General features: G+C 40.7%; 1 long non-coding RNA gene across 2 annotated transcripts in view; it reads left to right on the top strand.

Moving 5' to 3' along the window:
* Positions 1-2,130: 2,130 nt before the first annotated feature.
* The window catches only part of LOC123567947 (uncharacterized), a 229,321-nt gene continuing 214,690 nt past the window's right edge, over positions 2,131-16,761 (top strand). For both annotated transcript variants that reach the window (XR_012421455.1, XR_010580081.2), the window contains exon 1: positions 2,131-2,235. This is a non-coding gene — a long non-coding RNA (uncharacterized lncRNA). The remainder of the gene's footprint in view (positions 2,236-16,761) is intronic.

Genomic DNA, 16,761 nt, shown 5'->3' with positions numbered 1-16,761 from the left:
AAAAACAACAAGAAAGAAAGAATGTGGGGAAAAGGGGATGGGTATCTTGGGTCAGTTTCCTGGAATTCAGACTGTGAGCGTAGTTGACTGGGGAGCCGCTCTGAATCAACCCCTGTGGAGTAAGGGAAGCAGAACTGGAGAACAGGAGATGCAGCGACTGCAAAGGACTTGGCTGATGGCAGGGCAGCCCTGAAGCAGGCACAACCCTTCAGTTGTCTGTCTCCTCATTGATCAGTGAGTGGATAGGGGCCACTTCAGGAGAGGTGTGACTTGCAGCATGCAACTCCCCAGCTGAGAGCAATTCCCAGGGACAAAGTCTCCTGAGTACCATGGCCACTGATATGGTTTGGCTGTGTCCCCACCCAAATCTCATCTTGAGTTTTAGCTTCTGTAATTATCATGTGTGGTGGGGGGAACCTGGTGGGAGATAATGGAATCATGGGGGCAGTTTCCCCTCTACTGTTCTCGTGGTAATGAAGAACTCTCACGAGATCCTGTGGTTTTATAAGGGGAAACCTTTTCGCTTGGCTCTCTGATTCTCTCCTGTCTGCCGCCATGTTAAGACCTGCTTTTCCCCTTCTGCCGTGATTGTGAGGCTTCCCCAGCCACGCGGAACTGTGAGTCCATTACTCCTCTTTTTCTTGATAAATTACTCACTCTCGGGTATGTCTTTATCAGTGGCATGAAAATGGACTAATACAGCCACCAACACCACAGCCGTTGGTGGAATTGGTTCCGGTCCTGAAATCACAGTATCCACTATATCGCCATATATTTATATTTTTTTCTCTCAGTAACTGGGCAAGGATGGGAGAAAAGAAGAAAAAGTGTGTTTATGTATGTGCGTAAAGATAGGGGAAAAAAGGCTGTGGAGGAATTAACCAAATTGAGCTTTGGAAGACAGAGGGCAGCAGGGAGCAGCTCTTGCAACACCTTTCTGAGGGGAAGAGGAGGTGAGAGGGAAGACCCTGCTCAGGCTGCAGGCTGCTCTTGCCAGAACAGTTGAATTGCTGGTGAGGGTATGCTGCCCTAGGGGAAGGAGGGACAGCAGCCTGTGACCTGATATTCAAGGCGGGGAACAGTGGATGACATTTTGTATTTTACCTTAGGGGGTCCTGCACAGAGAAGCAGGTAAGGGCTGCTATGGTAATTCCCAACTTTTTTTTTTTTAATATGGCAATACAGATCAGTTTTTTTTTGTTTTTTGTTTTTTTTGGTGACATTTTGCATCTTTCTACAAAATAGTGTTATGCAGGCAATTTTTCTTTTCTTTTTTCTTTTTTTTCCCAGGCTGGAGTGCAAAGGCCCAGATCTCGGCTCCTTGGGTTCAAGCAATTCTTCTGCCTCTGCCTCCCAGGTAGCTGAATTACAGCACCACCATGCCTGGCTAAGTTTTGAATTTTTTTTTAGTAGAGATTGGGTTTCACCACGTTGACCAGGTGGTCTCGAGCTCCTGACCTCAAGTGATCTGCCTGCCTCGACCTCCCAAAGTGCTGAGATTACAGGTGTGAGCCACTGCGCCTGGCCTAGGCAATTATTTTTGATGCCAAAGTAGAAATAATTGTTTTCGTTGATTTTTAAATTAAGGCCAGGTGTGATGACTCACACCTGTAATCCCAGCACTTTGGGAGGTTGAGGCCAGAGGATCACTTGAGGTCAAGAGTTCAAAACTAGGCAACATGGCGAAACCCCATCTCTACAAAATATAATACAAAAAATTAGCTGGGTATAGTGGCATGCACTTGTAGTCCTAGCTACTCAGGAGGTTGAAGCAGAAGGATCTCTTGAACCCAGAAGTGTGGGGTTACAGTGAGCTATGACTGCACCACTGCACTTTAATCTGAGGAATGGAGCAAGACCCTTTCTTTAATAATAATTAATAATAATAAGTTTTAAAATTAACTGCGCTCTAAGGATTTTTGTGATACCTTCCGAGACATACTGTTTATTGTTGCAGAACTGATTGGATTATCTTTTATAGAGCTCTGACCATAGAGGACACAAAGCAAATAAATAAAACAATCCTTGCTTTCAAAGGAAATTTTGATACAATTTTGAAAAAAAAAAAGAAGGCAAAGTATGCTGCTCTTCCTAATGCCAAGAAGTATTTTACTTTTCAGCAAAAACCTTCTCTTAAATGTGGAGAACACTCAGGGGGAGGTAGAAGACAGAAAGCAGTGAACAGATTCATCTTCCTTCTATATCTGAAAGTTTAAGCAGTCCGTGCTTTCCAGAGTGAGTTAGCATGCTATTTTATACAAATTCTGGGAAATCTCGGGTGTTTAAGTGTTGCTTTCTTGTTTGTTTAGTTTTCATGGTACTCTGGAATGTGTGTATCTCAGACACTTGAGAGGCGTTCTGTAACGTATATTCCAGATATTATCCCTTAGTCATCTTTTGGACTAGTCTGTCTGCAATTGACGAGTGTGCTTTTGAAATCCAGAGTTATGTTTGTTTAGGAAATTATTAATTGCTTGACATCGATGACCCTATTTTGTGTTTCTTTATTCTATTTTGTAAATTAAAAAATACTTCTCGTATCTTTGTATCTTTAACTTTGCCTTTATTACCTGAAAAATAGCGTATTTGCTGCTTAGGCAATGACCACTGCAAATCAGTGTTTGGTGGGAATGGCAAAGGGAACATGTAACTGTGCCTGAGAAGTAGTCTTTCTTTATCTCTTGTTCCGCTCTTACGGATTCCAGCGAACCACTAGAACAAGCCTATATCAGCCACTTACCAATTCTCTGCAGTGATTATGTTTGAAGCAGATGTTTATGTTTTCATTCCTGGTAATACTGGTGGGAATACTCTTGATAAACATGAGATGTGGGAAATATTTATTTCTGGGTCCTCTATTCCTCTTTCAGAAACCTTTCTCTCTCTTTTTTTTTTTGTCCACTGCTTCAAACTCCAGGCTTGCCACTTCTTAGTGGCATGACTGTCTCCTTTGCCCATCCCACCTAGACCACTCCATAGCTTGTGGGTCAACCTCCTCACCTGGCTTTCCTGGCACCTCTGCTGTATAAACTTGCTCTTTTGGTTTCACTGCCTCAGGGCCTTGTTAAAAGATTTGCCAGTTCTTCTGATAAACTAGTCTAGGCAATGCTGTTAACAGTTGATCAAAATCAACCCCAAATATGCCTCCCCTAAGAATCCATTCCCATTCTAATCTGACTGGGGTCTTTAATACATTTAATTCCAAGTTTTCCAGTCTGGCCTGTGCTTAGGGACAAATTCACCGGATAAGCACAACACATTTTTCTGGAGCTTCTCATTTACTTTAAGAATTTTATAGGAAAAACTCACGTTATTTTCATATTAAAAGAAATAAAGGGCCGGGCGCGGTGGCTCAAGCCTGTAATCCCAGCACTTTGGGAGGCCGAGACGGGCGGATCACGAGGTCAGGAGATCGAGACTATCCCGGCTAACACGGTGAAACCCCGTCTCTACTAAAAAATACAAAAAACTAGCCGGGCGAGGTGGCGGGTGCCTGTAGTCCCAGCTACTCGGGAGGCTGAGGCAGGAGAATGGCGTAAACCTGGGAGGCGGAGCTTGCAGTGAGCTGAGATCTGGCCACTGCACTCCAGCCTGGACCACAAAGCGAGACTCTGTCTCAAAAAAAAAAAAAAAAAAAAAAAAAAGAAATAAAGTTTTAGACATCAGAATTGCTCATATCTTAAAAATAAAACATAAGAAAATAAGAAATTTTTACTTTTGTTGAATTATTCCGGGTTAGGTCTCTAGATACCCTGCAAGGCTTGCATAAAAATCTGAAGAAGCCAAACTTCTTTGGTTTAAGCAAAAAAAAAGTTTTCAATGCTCAGAATTATAGACATTTGAGGAGGTTAATTTTTTTTTTTTTCTTTTCAGCACTTCTCTGATCATTTGCCCAGATGGGATGTATTTGCTGGGCCAATAATGTGGGCAGGAACACATTTTTCAGGCCTGAATATTTTTTGAATCTCTTTACAAAGTCTTGTTTGGGTCTATTTGTGTTTTTGCTCAAGTCTTGGTTGGTGAGTTAGAGATCTAAGTGATGACATTTAGCAAAAACATGGCATGGAGCTGCTTTTTCGTTTGCATTTTGGGCTAAGATAAGACACTTTATGGGCTTCCTTATGAAGGATATTTTACATTTTTTGAAATATTTACTTACAGTAGTCAAGTCAATGCCAAACAAGAGAATGAATCTTCAGGGAACTTTGAAGATAGGTTTAAACTTTTAAACATACACATTTGTTTTATTGTATCATAAATTATATACTTTAAAGAAGAATTATAATGAGGAATTGAAAAATTATGGGTTTTTTTTTGTCAGAGGATTCTCTATGGAGAAATTATTGTAGAATTGGACAACAGTGCAAATTATTTACACTTTGTTGCTTTTAAAAAATTTTTATCTTTTTTTAGTTTTTTTATTTTTGTTTTTTTAATACTTCAAGTTTTGGGATATATGTGCAGAAAATGCAGGTTTGTTACATGGGTATACACATGCCATGGTGGTTTGCCACATCCATCAACCTGTCATCTATGTTAGGTATTTCTTCTAATGCTATCCCTCCCCTATCCCCCCACCCCCTGACAGGCCCTGGTATGTGATGTTCTCCTCCCTGTGTCCGTATGTTCTCATTGTTCAACACCCACTTATGAGCGAGAGCATGCGGTGCTTGGTTTTCTGTTCCTGTGTTAGTTTGCTGAGAATGATGGTTTCCAGTTTCATCCATGTCCCTGCAAAGGACAAGAACTCATCCTTTTTTATGGCTACATAGTACTCCATAGTGTATATGTCCCACATTTTCTTTATCCAATTTATCACTGATGAACATTTGGGTTGGTTCCAAGTCTTTGCTATTGTGAACAGTGCTGCAATAAACATACATTTGCATGTGGTGTCTTTATAGTAGAATGATTTATAATCCTTTGGGTATATACCCAGTAATGGGATTGCTGGGTCAGATGGTATTTCTGGCTCTAGATCCTTGAGAAATCGCCACACTGTCTTCCACAATGGTTGAACTAATTTACACTCGCACCAACAGTGTAAAAGTGTTTCTGTTTCTCCACATCCTCTCCAACATCTGTTGTTTCCTGACTTTTTAATGATCACCATCCTAACTGGCGTGAGATGGTATCTCATTGTGGTTTTGATTTGCATTTATCTAATGACCAGTGATGATGAGCTTTTTTTTATGTTTGTTGGCCGCATAAATATCTTCTTTTGAGAAGTATCTATTCATATCCTTCACCCACTTTTTGATGGGGTTGTTTGTTTTTTTCTTGTAAATTTGTTTAAGTTCATTGTAGATTCTGGATATTAGCCCTTTGTCAGGTGGAAAATTGCAAAAATTTTCTCCCATTCTATAGGTTGCCTGTTCACTCTGATGATAGTTTCTTTTGCTGTGCAGAAACTCTTTAGTTTAACTAGATCCCATTTGTCAATTTTAGCTTTTGTTGCCATTGCTTTTGGTGTTTTAGTCACGAAGTCTTTGCCATGCCTATGTCCTGAATGGTGTTGCCTAGGTTTTCTTCTAGGGTTTTTATGGTTTTAGGTCTTATGTTTAAGTCTTTAGTCCATCTTGAGTTAATTTTTGTATAAGGTGTAAGGAAGGGATCCAGTTTCAGTTTTCTGCATATGTTTGGCCAGTTTTCCCAGGACCATTTATTAAATGGGGAATCCTTTCCCCATTGCTTGTTTTTGTCAGGTTTGTCAAAGATCAGACAGTTGTAGATGTGTGGCATTATTTCTGAGGCCTCTGTTCTGTTCCATTGGTCTACATATCTGTTTTGGTACCAGTATGATGCTGTTTTGGTTACTGTAGCCTTGTAGTATGTTTGAAGTCAGGCAGTGTGATGCCTCCAGCTCTGTTCTTTTTGCTTAGGATTATCTTGGCTATACAGGCTCTTTTTTGATTCCATATGAAATTTAAAGTAGCTTTTTCTAATTTTGTGAGGAAAGTCAATGGTAGCTTGATGGGGATAGCATTGAATCTATAAATTACTTTGGGCAGTATTTCCATTTTTACCGTATTGATTCTTCCTATCCATAAGCATTAAATGTTTTTCCATTTGTTTGTGTCCTCTCTTATTTCCTTGAGCAGTGGTTTGTGGTTCTCCTTGAAGAGGTCCTTCACATCCTTTGTAAGTTGTATTCCTAGGTATTAAATTCTCTTTGTAGCAATTGTGAATGGGAGTTCACTCATGATTTGTCTTTCTGTTTGTCTATTATTGGTGTATAGGAATGCTTGTGATTTTCGCACATTGATTTTGTATCCTGAGACTTTGCTGAAGTTGTTTATCAGCTTAAAGAGATTTTGGGCTGAGACAATGGGGTTTTCTAAATATACAATCTTGTCATCTGCAAACAGAGACAATTTGACTTCTCTTCCTATTTGAATACCCTTTATTTCTTTCTCTTGCCTGATTGCTCTGGCCAGAACTTCCAACACAATGTTGAATAGGAGTGATGAGAGAGGATATCCTTGCCTTGTGCCAGTTTTAAAAGGGAGTGCTTCCAGTTTTTGCCCATTCAGTGTGATTTTGGCTGTGGGTTTGTCATAAATAGCTCTTATTATTTTGAGATACATTCCATCAATACCTAGTTTATTGAGAGTTTTTAACATGTAGGGCTGTTGAATTTTGTTGAAGGCCTTTTCTACATCTATTGAGATAACCATGTGGTTTTTGTCATTGGTTCTGTTTATATGACGGATTATGTTTATTGATTTGTGTATGTTGAACCAGCCTTGCATCCCAGGGATGAAGCTGACTTGATTGTGGTGGATAAGCTTTTTGGTATGCTGCTGGATTTGGTTTGCCAGTATTTTATTGAAGATTCTTGCATCGATGATCATCAGGGATATTGGCCAGAAATTTTCTTTTTTTGTTGTGTCTCTGTCAGGTTTTGGTATCAGGATGATGATGGCCTCACAAAATGAGTTAGGGAGGAGTCCCTCTTTTTCTGTTGTTTGGAATAGTTTCAGAAGGAATGGTACCAGCTCCTCTTTGTTCCTCTGGGATAATTCGACTGTGAATCCATCTGGTCCTGGGTTTTTTTTTCTTTTTTTTGGTTGGTAGGCTATAAAGTACTACCTCAATTTCAGAACTTGTGATTGGTCTATTCAGGGATCCAGCTTCTTCCTGGTTTAGTCTTGAGAGGGTGTATGTGTCCAGGAATTTATCCATTTCTTCTAGATTTTCCAGTTTATTTGCATAGAAGTGTTTATAGTATTCTCTGATGGTAGTTTGTATTACTGTGGGATCAGTGTTGATCTCCCCTTTATCATTTTTTATTGTGTCTATTTGATTCTTCTCTCTTTTCTTCTTTATTAGTCTGGCTAGCAGTCTATCTATTTTGTTGATCTTTTCAAAAAACTAGCTCCTGGATCCATTGGCTTTTTTAAAAAGGGTTTTTGTGTCTCTGTCTCCTTCAGTTCTTGCTCTGATCTTAGTTATTTCTTGTCTTCTGCTAGCTTTTAATTGTGATGTTAGGGTGTCGATTTTAAATCTTTCCTGCTTTCTAGTTTGTGAATTTAGTGCTAAAATTTCCTTCTAAACATTGCTTTAGCTGTGTCCCAGAGATTCTGCTACATTGTGTCTTTGTTCTCATTGGTTTCAAAGAACTTGTTTATTTCTGCCTTAATTTCATTATCTACCCAGTAGTCATTCAGGAGCAGATTGTTCAGTTCCCATGTAGTTGCGTGGTTTTGAGTGAGGTTCTTTATCCTGAGTTCTAGTTTGATTGTACTGCAGTCTGAGAGACTGTTTGTTATGATTTCCATTCTTTTGCATTTGCTAAGGAGTGTTTTACTTCCAATTATGTGTTCAATTTTAGAACAAATGCAATGTGCTGTGAAAAGAATGTATATTCTGTGGATTTGGGGTGGAGAGTTCTGTAGATGTCTATTAGGTCTGCTTGTTGCAGAGCTGAGTTCAAGTCCTGGATATCCTTGTTAATTTTCTGTCTTGTTGATCTGTCTAATATTGACAGGGCGGTGTTAAAGTCTCCCAGTATTATTGTGTGGGAGTCTAAGTCTCTTTGTAGGTCTCTAAGAACTTGCTTAATGAATCTGGGTGCTCCTGTATTGGGTGCATATATATTTAGGATGGTTAGCTCTTCTTGTTGCATTGACCCCTTTACCATTGTGTAATGCTCTTCTTTGTCTTTTTTGATCTTTGTTGTTTTAAAGTCTGTTTTATAAGAGATTAGGATTGCAACCCCTGATTTTTTTGTTTGTTTGTTTTTTTGCTTTCCATTTGCTTGGTAAATATTCCTCCATCCCTTTATTTTGAGCTTATGTGTATCTTTGCATGTGAAATGGGTCTCCTGAATACAGCACACCAATGGGTCTTGACTCTTTATCCAATTTGCCAGTCCGTGTCTTTTAATTGGGGGCATTTAGCCCATTTAAATTTAAGGTAAATTTTGTTATGTGTGATTTGATCTTGTCATTGTGATTCTAGATGGTTATTTTGCCCGTTAGTTGATGCAGTTTCTTCATAGTGTTGATGGCCTTTACAATTTGGTGTGTTTTTGCAGTGGCTGGTCCCAGTTGTTCCTTTCCATGTTTAGTCCTTCCTTCAGGAGCTCTTGTAAGGCAGACCTGGTGACAAAATCTCTCAGCATTTGCTTGTCTGTAAAGGATTTTATTTTTCCTTTGCTTATGAAGCTTAGTTTAGCTGGATGTGCAATTCTGGGTTGAAAATTCTTTTTTTTAAGAATGTTGAATGTTGGCCCCCACTCTCTTCTGACTTGTAGGGTTTCTGCTGAGAGATCTGCTGGTAGTCTGATGGTCTTCCCTTTGTGGGTAACCCGACCTTTCTCTCTGGCTGTCCTTAATATTTTTTTCCTTCATTTCAACCTTGGCGAATCTAACAATTATGTGTCTTGGAGTTGCTCTTCTCAAGGAGTATCTTTGTGGTGCTCTCTGTATTTCCTGAATTTGAATGTTGGCCTGTCTTGCTAGATTGGGGAAGTTCTCCTGGGTAATATCTTGAAGAGTGTTTTCCAACTAGGTTCCATTCTCCCCCGTCACTTTCAGGTACACCAATCAAATGCAGGTTTGGTCTTTTCACATAGTCACATATTTTTTGGAGGCTTTGTTCATTCCATTTCATTCTTTTTTCTCTAATCTTATCTTCATGCTTTATTTCATTAAGTTGATCTTCAATCTCTGATATCCTTTCTTTTGCTTGATCGATTAGGCTATTGATACATGTTTATGCTTTACGAAATTCTCATGTTGTGTTTTTCAGCTCTATCAGGTCATTTATGTTCTTCTCTACACTGGTTATTCTAGCTAGCAATTATTCTAACCTTTTTTCAAGGTTCTTAGCTTCCTTGGATTGGGTTAGAACATGCTCCTTTAGCTCGGAGGAGTTTGTTACTACTCACTTTCTGAAGCCCACTTCTGTCAATTCATCAAAATTATTCTCCATCCAGTTTTGTCCCTTGCTGGCGAGTAGTTGTGATCCTTTGGAGGAGAAGAGGCATTCTGGTTGTTGGAATTTTCAGTCTTTTTGTGTTGGTTTTTCCTCATCTTTGTGGATTTATCTAACTTTGGTCTTTGATGTTGGTGACCTTGGATGGAATTTCTGTGTGGACGTCCTTTTTGTTGATGTTGATGCTATTCCTTTCTGTTTGTTAGCTTTCCTTCTAACAGTCAGGCCCCTCTGCTGCAGGTCTGCTGGAGTTTGCTGGAGGTCCACTCCAGACCCTTTCTGCCAGGGTGTCACCATCAGAGGCTGTAGAACAGCAAAGACTGCTGTCTGTTCCTTCCTCTGGAAGCTTTATCCCAGAGGGGCACCCGCTAGATGCCAGCCAGATCTCTCCTGTATGAGGTGTCGGTTGATCCCTGCTGGGAGGTATCTCCCAGTCAGGAGGCATGGGTGTCAGGGACCCACTTGAGGAGGCAGTCTGTCCTTTAGCAGAGCTCGAGCACTGTGATGAGAGATCCGCTGCTCTCTTCAGAGCTAGCAGGCAGGAAAGTTTAAGTCTGCTGAAGCTGTACCCACAGCTGCCCTTCCGCCAGGTGCTCTGTCCCAGGGAGATGGGAGTTTTATTTATAAGCCCGTGACTGGGGCTGCTGCCTTTCTTTCCGAGATGCCTTGCCCAGAGAGGAGGAATCTAGAGAGGCAGTCTGGTTACAGTGGCTTTGCCGTGCTGTGGTGGGCTCCACCCAGTTCGAACTTCCCAGCAGCTTTGTTTACACTGTGAGGGAAAGCAGCTGACCCAAGCCTCAGGAATGGCGGGTGCTCCTCCCCTCCACCAGGCTCGAGCATCCCAGGTCGACTTCAGACTGCTGTGCTGGCAGCGAGAATTTCAAGTCAGTGGATCTTAGCTTGCTGGGCTCCATGGTGGTGGGATCTGCTGAGCTAGACCACTTGGCTCCCTGACTGCAGCCCCGTTTCCAGGGGGTGAATGGTTCTATCTTGCTGGTGTTCCAGGAGCCACTGGGGTATGAAAAAAAAACTGCTCTAGGTAGCTCAATGTCTGCCCAAACGGCTTCCCAGTTTTGTGCTTGAAACCCGGGGACCTGGTGGCATAGGCACCTGAAGGAATCTCCTCGTCTGTGGGTTGTGAAGACCATGGGAAAAGTGTAGTATCTGGGCTGGAGTGCACCGTTCCTCATGGCACAGTCCCTCATGGCTTCCCTCTGCTAGGGGATGGGGTTCCCCAACTCCTTGTGCTTCCTGGATGAGGCAATGCCCCATCCTGCTTTGGCTTGCCCTCTGTGGGCTGCACCCACTGTCTAACCAGTCCCAATGAGATGAACCAGGTACCTCAGTTGGAAACGCAGAAATCACCCGCCTTCTGCATTGCTGTTCCTATTCGACCATCTTGCCATCCATCCATCCTTTGTTGCTTTAATGCCCATTGTGTCCAGCTGTGACTTCATAGCTCATATGCTTTCTTTACAAAGGAGTTCAAATTAATAGTAGACTCAAAACATTGCAAAGTCATTTCCTTTGAAGAAAAAATTCTGTTTTTATATTATTCTCAACAAATAATTTACAGTCAGTATTGATTGAAATATGTTAGTATCTTTTGTCAGAGATGTTGGGGAAAAAAGTATATTTTATCTTCCTGCATAAGCATTTTCCTAGAGATAATGGGGGCTTTTTGGGAAAGGCTTACCCCATAGTGGTTTTACTATACTCATGCTACTTCATGAAATCTAGCAGAAGGGATTTATTATTCCAATCTCAGTGACACTTTGCTGAATGGATGAATGGACATTCATGTCATCTCAGTGACAACCCGTAAAATCATTTATCAATCACTTAAACCTCAGTGCTGATTTATCGGCTCTAGTTCAGGCCTCAGGTTGAGAGAAAGGTGTGGGGAGATAGTCACATGTGGTCCAGGGTCTGGTGTTCTATGTTAGGTAGTTTGGATGTTGTTCTTTGGGGAATAGGGTACTAAAATGGAGATTTGGGGATACAGAAATGTGATCAATGTTTTGCTGGTTTTAAGAGGGAGTAATTATGGTGAGTAAGGGATTGGCAGGGTGAGGGTGAACTGAGGAGCCTAATAGTCCCATAGTTCTTTCCTTTGTAATGAATTTCTCACTATCTAGTGTGCTGTGAGTGAGGCTCATGGAAGGTGTTCAGTAACGATTTGCTGAATGGATGAATGGATTTAGCATGCATCAGAGCTTAAAGATGATCATGTGTCTGCTTTAATCCCTGATCTTGTACGCTGTTTTTCCAGCCCAGCAGCCCCATGACTTGGGACAGGACAACATACATCAAGGACACTTGAGCAACCCACTCAGTTCACCCCTCTTCCTTGCCTCGTGAGACTAGTGGCCAGTAAGGCCGAGGTGGAATTTAAATTCCATTTGGGGCAATCACCAGGGATCTCTTTTTAATTCTGAGATAAACCTCCTTGACCTTGGCTTCTATTTTGAATCCTGATTCTGTCTGCCAACCTAAAATAGTCAAAAGGGTCAGAGTCAGTTTAAAGAAAGTTTATTCAAGCATGAAGATTGAGGATGGCCATCTTGGAAGCACAGATTCCAAAGAATGGAAGTCAGCGTCCTGAGGTGTAGAAATTTGGGATTGTTTATATAGATAAAGTTTAGAGAAGCTTCACAGAAGTTCAATATCCTTCTACATAAGGCTTAAAGCATAGTTACAACCATCTGATTAGCTGAGATGATTTTTCTTTTAGGAAAGGTATATTTAACATTCCACAGTAAAGATATAACAGTCAAACAGTCATGGGGTCTTTTGCACCATCTGGTCTGAGTTAGGTACAGGACAATAAAGGAGGAAGTTAATCTATAACAAAGATCAGTGATTGGAAGGATAGAAGGTCTGGCTTTGGGCCTGTCCTGGTCATTTACAGAACAAGAACAATGAAGAAGAGAGTTAATCTGTAATAGAAGAAACAGAAGCTGCAGGCTGGGCACAGTGGCTCACCCTGTAATCCCAGCACTTTGGGAGGCTGAGGTGGGAGAATTGCTTGAGCCCAGGAGTTCCACACCAGCCTGAGCAACATAGTGAGAACTCCATTCCTACAAAAAGAAAATAAAAAAGGAAAAGAAAGAAACAGAAGTTGCAAACATGTTGCATGCCTCAGTCTCCAGGGCTTAACTTCCCCTTGGCATAATACATTCAGAGGGTCCTAAAATGTATTTTCATTTCAGTTTCACCCATTTCTTCAAAATCTTTTGGAGAAAGCGTTGCAGAAGAATCATGTATTTAGGTCGTTTATGTAGGTCAAAATCCCACATCGCTAGGAAGGTTCATTCCTAGGAAGTCATGTCCCATGGAGGGGAAAGTTGGAAAAGACCAAAGCTGAATTATGAAGCAAACACGGGAGAAATGGTCCTGAAACCTGATTCAGGCTACATGACTGCCTTTTTAATCAAAGTAATTTTTTGAGTGACCATTATTCCAGACTTTTCAGGTGTACATTGGCTCAGTTGCAAACAAATGCTGTAACAGCAGTGTAGGCAAAAACAGGACCAAACACCACAAATCATTATAATTACTAGAATAAGTAACAGCTTTTGCCACCAAGTTTCTAAGATTTAAAGCAGTTGCTTAGGCAATCATTTGGAGAGGGCCTTAGATCTGAAAAGTCAGTTATTTGGGTTTTCATATCAGCCATTAAGTTAGTGATGTTATCTGATTCATCAGGGATTTGGACACAACACTGTTTCTGCATTAGCACAAGCTCCCACTTGGGCTGCAGCGAGTATGTCTAAAGCCATACAGTTCTGTAATATAGCCTTTCTCATAAGAGTAACTTCATTGTTTAATAATGAAATACCCATATGGCTATCATTTAGGGCCTTTGTGTATCATTGGTTAGGGCCTCTACATGCCAAATGACATCCTCAATACCCGGTTGTAGTATGAAGATGAAAGCTAATAAGTGGTCATACCCATGAAACATAGAACAAACCCAATGAGATTGTGAATGAGGAAAATTTGCAGGTTTTAGCAGAGTATGAACTACTCAGCCCTGTGCCCAAGCATATCCCAAGGAACATCACCTAATCATCCTGGGGGTAACTGTGACCATAAGTTAGTGCCACAAAGCCCAGACGTTCCATTTGGAGCTAACCAATGAACACCTGCTGGTTGTGCCCATTCGGTGGCATGCCAATCAGTACTCTATCTCTAGTGCTATTGGGCCAGGTATTTTTGGTATAATTTCTCTGTTCCCAAAATAAGGGGACAAGCTGACTGAGCTGGCCAAAGAAGGGGGCAAGCCAGATAAAACCATCCCAAATTTGTGTTGTATCGTTCTAAAATTGACTTGTCTCAACTCTCAATTGGGGCAGCCTGGTTGTTTCATCCCTCAGTAGGGACAGCACCAGCATGAAAGCTAATGGACTAGTTTCTTTTCCTGAGAAGCTCTTACTATGATCTTTATTCTGTAAAGTATTATTAATAGGCCAGTGATATACTTTATCCTTAGTCCTACTAGCGTCAACATCGATGACTATTTTTGAGAAACACAGATATATTTCTGATATTCTGCCCTATCTTTTCCTGTGAGATACTCACCATAGAAGGCCAAAACTACTAGAAAGGGCATGAGACCACATACCCAACAAGCATATTTTTGTAATCTTTTAGCATAGTCTTGGGCACATTGCAAAGAGAGGTTTGCTTCAAGGGCAACAGCTGGTGATAGTAGAACCAAGACATGAGAACTAAGAATAAAAAGAAGTTTAGTGGGAGCTTGTAAAGGAAAATCTTCATCATCTATTTATTAACAAATGTTAATAATAAGCATTTGTTTACATATAGACCTAGTATGAAGCCTTGGGTTTTAGCTGTCTACATCAGGTATCCTCTTTTTTTTGGCCTGGCATTAACTTGAGTTGAGAGTCACCTTCCGGGGAAACATTCCACTCAGGAGATAGAGCCTTTTTGATGAGAAACATAGATCTAGGAGTCTAGTCTTTATCATTTTACAGCACGAGGATTAGTAAAGGACACTTTGTAAGGGCTCTTCCACTTCAGTCAGAGACAGTCTTTTAAAATATGCCATTTCCAATAAACAAAATCTCCTGGTTAAAGACTGTGGGTCTTTAATTCTTCATTTCCTGAGAGGTCTCTAAGAATCTTTCACTAGATTATAATTCTTAGTTAATTGTTTCATAAGGTTATAATAATAAGGGAACATCTCTCCCTTTATAATTAAGGAGTTACAGTTCTCTGGGAGCAGATTCACAGGTTTGCCAGTTACAACAACAACTGATATTTTCTAAATGAGACTGATCTTAGGTTAAGAAAAACCAATGAAAGAGACTTTGGCCATGGAATCTTTAAAACTTCTGTTATTTTTGCCAATTGAATCTTAATTATTCCATTTGTATGCTCCACCAATCCAAATGATTGGGGATGACACGCACAATGAAAGTGTTGGAGGAGAGGGCAACTTTTACATACTGAGTGAATTTTCTGTCTGGTAAAATGAGTACCTCGGTCACTGTGGAGTTTTAAGGGAGCTCTCCAAGTCAGAATAATCTTTCCTGAAAGAATTTTACTTACTGCTAAGGCAGTCAGTCACTCTTCTACATGGATACACTTCGAACCAATGAGAAAACATGCAAATAATCACTAGAACATAATGGTATCCTTGCAGTGGTGGCAGCTGAATAGAATCTAGTTGTCGAACTTCATAGGGGCCTTCAGTTAAAGGCAAATGTCCTTGGGAACTGTGTAAAGGTTTCCCTAGATTATATTTTGAGCAGATAACATGGCAGTGATTGTATACCTTGTGAGCTATAATCAGAGATGGTTTTTAAAAGTATTGTTTTCCCCAAGCAACCATTTCCTCAGGGTTCCAATGGGTTGAATCACGTATATAGGTTAAAAATGATGACTATAATTCAGCAGGAAGCATAGGTAAATTATTTGGCCCACACCACACCTCATCTTTGGGAGAGTGTGCTCTCCTTTTTGTCTTCCAATTTTCCTGTTCACCTTCTGGAGCTCTGTACTTAACTCATTTTATGTCAAATTCAGGTGCTTCTTTAAAATTTAATATAGATTACTTTTCTTGTTTAGATGCATTTAGTGCAGCTCTTTTTGCTGCCGTATCAGCTAGCTGATCTGGAGTATCTGATTTGGGATGATCTGGGATTTTAATAATGGGCAGTGATCTTGGTATAATAATAAGTCTTCTAGCAATTGTGAAATAAGGTGTCCAATTTTTACAGACTGATGAGAAGCATTTAAAAACCTTCTTTGTTTCCATAGCATTCCAAAATCATGAGCAACTCCAGAAGCAGATCTGCTGCCTGCGTGAATATTAGCAGTTATTCCTTTTGCCAATTGACAGGCCCTGATTAATGCTATCAATTCTGCTTGTTGAGCACATGTGGCTCCTGGAAGGCAATCACTTTCTATTTCTCCCATTAAAGATACTATAGCATAACCTGCACAGTAAGTCCCAGATTCATCCTTTAAGTAAGATCCATCTGTAAACCAAACAACATCAGTGCTAGTAAGGGGAGTCTCATGGAGGTCCGTTCCGGGAGAGAGAAGCTGGTTGGTTAAGATTTTGCAATCTTGTGCCCTGTCATCTGAAGCCAGAGGCAAAAGAGTGGCAGAGTTTAGATGACTGGACCTAGAGATTGTAATGTGAAGGGCAGAATTAGGGGGATGCTGACCTTTGACTGTCATCTATACCCTTAATCCCCTAGAAGTTCCCCTGCCCAATACATCGGTTCTACTTGCTTCTGGAGTCTCAATTACCTGAGCCCACCGCAGCCTAAGCACATGAAAGCAGTTTTCTTTAATTCAACAGTGGTTTTGGAGAGCTTTTTATCTTCTTCCTATAGGGAAAGAGCTTTGTCAGAGCCTCTCTTGAACAGGTCCACCATTGGAAGTAACTCTCCCAGTTATTGTTTAATTTTAGAGCTGTTTTTCTAATTGTGTGTGTAAATAAGCTAATTTAGGTATTTCAAAGGTATCTCATTTTGGTCATTGTAGTTTGGTGTCTTCACGGGTTAAGACTATTTCTCTAGATATTGACAGGAGATGGCCCCATAAGTATTGCATAGGAATCCAACCGGAGTTTCCACAGGTGGATCTCTCCTTTCAGAAGGAAGATGCGGTTTTACATAGATAACTGCCCATAAATTAGGTTCTTTTTAAGCTGAAAGGGAAAGATGTTTTGGGTCTGGTGTGCTGCCTAATGAGGATTACTCCTCAAGGTGTCATCTATGAGTTGCTTCTCCCCTGTTAAGCGTCTTGGCAAAACCATGAATCCTGGGTGCTTAAGGCACT

This window comes from Macaca fascicularis, chromosome 12 (genome assembly GCF_037993035.2).
Source record: "Macaca fascicularis isolate 582-1 chromosome 12, T2T-MFA8v1.1".
Lineage (NCBI taxonomy): Eukaryota > Metazoa > Chordata > Mammalia > Primates > Cercopithecidae > Macaca > Macaca fascicularis.
This window is presented reverse-complemented; position numbering and strand designations above follow the sequence as displayed.